This window comes from Montipora foliosa, chromosome 8 (genome assembly GCF_036669935.1).
Source record: "Montipora foliosa isolate CH-2021 chromosome 8, ASM3666993v2, whole genome shotgun sequence".
NCBI classification, from domain to species: domain Eukaryota; kingdom Metazoa; phylum Cnidaria; class Anthozoa; order Scleractinia; family Acroporidae; genus Montipora; species Montipora foliosa.
Genome location: NC_090876.1, coordinates 25305915 through 25306951, shown reverse-complemented (window position 1 = coordinate 25306951; position 1037 = coordinate 25305915).

Genomic DNA, 1037 nt, shown 5'->3' with positions numbered 1-1037 from the left:
CCGCGTCAAGCCACAGAAAGAGCGCGAAAACTTAAGCCTTGTTCAGGTGAGTGTGAGTGTCTAACCTTGCTTGAGCCTGCGATCCAATCAACAACCAGTCCCTGGTCACCGGTCAACTTTAAAAAAAAGCTTGAGCCCGCGATATGGTCACGTGATACTGGTCAGCGGATACCTTGATTTGACAGTGTCTATTGACCATAATATTGAAACACCAACATTGATGTCCAATAGAGAAAAAAGATGTATGCTGTAAACGCTATTAGTGTAAACTGAGTGTAAATACCTCTTACTAACCGAGTTCGAGGTCCGTACTGTAAGTTTCCAATCCAGTCTCTTCTATTAGAGCGGTTTTCAATTGAGTGTCGTAAAACCAAAACCAAATAAATTAAAAACCAATTACTCAGCCAATCACAAGGAGAAGTAAAACCAAAACCAATTGTAAACAACTACCCAATGAAATACAACATTGTATCACTCTATGGCGTCATGAAAAAACTAACCAATCAACAGGGATGAATTATCCGCCACTGAATTCGCGAACTTTCAATCGCTGCCATTTCTTGATGACTGTGAATCGTCGGCCGGCCTTTTGAGATTTTGGAGAGCTGTATTTAGATGAAAATGGCATTGGAATAAACGCTTTGGAACGAAAAGATGTTGTGGTGGTATCATTATTTACGGGAGCGGAATTTGGAATCGTAGATACATGTTTTTCCCCACTTCGTGCCGTAAACGCAAGACTTCGCGTTGGCCTCCTTCAGGAATATGTCACTTGCTCGCCAGCTTCATTGTTCGGTAGCTTACCAGCTTGTCTTCATCTTCTTTTGGAAGAACTACTTGGGCGGTGTGATGTAAGTTAGGCTAATATTTCGTACTTCGTTTAATATTTTGCCTTATGCTTTGAAAAGTCCCCATTGAAGTTCTCTGCTTTACGGGTCACAAACTCAGGGGGATGAGTTTGTATTCTTTGATGAAATTGCTTTTGTAAAACCAAATTATTTTCAGAGCCATTCGCGGTTGCCGATAGTCTAACAGAC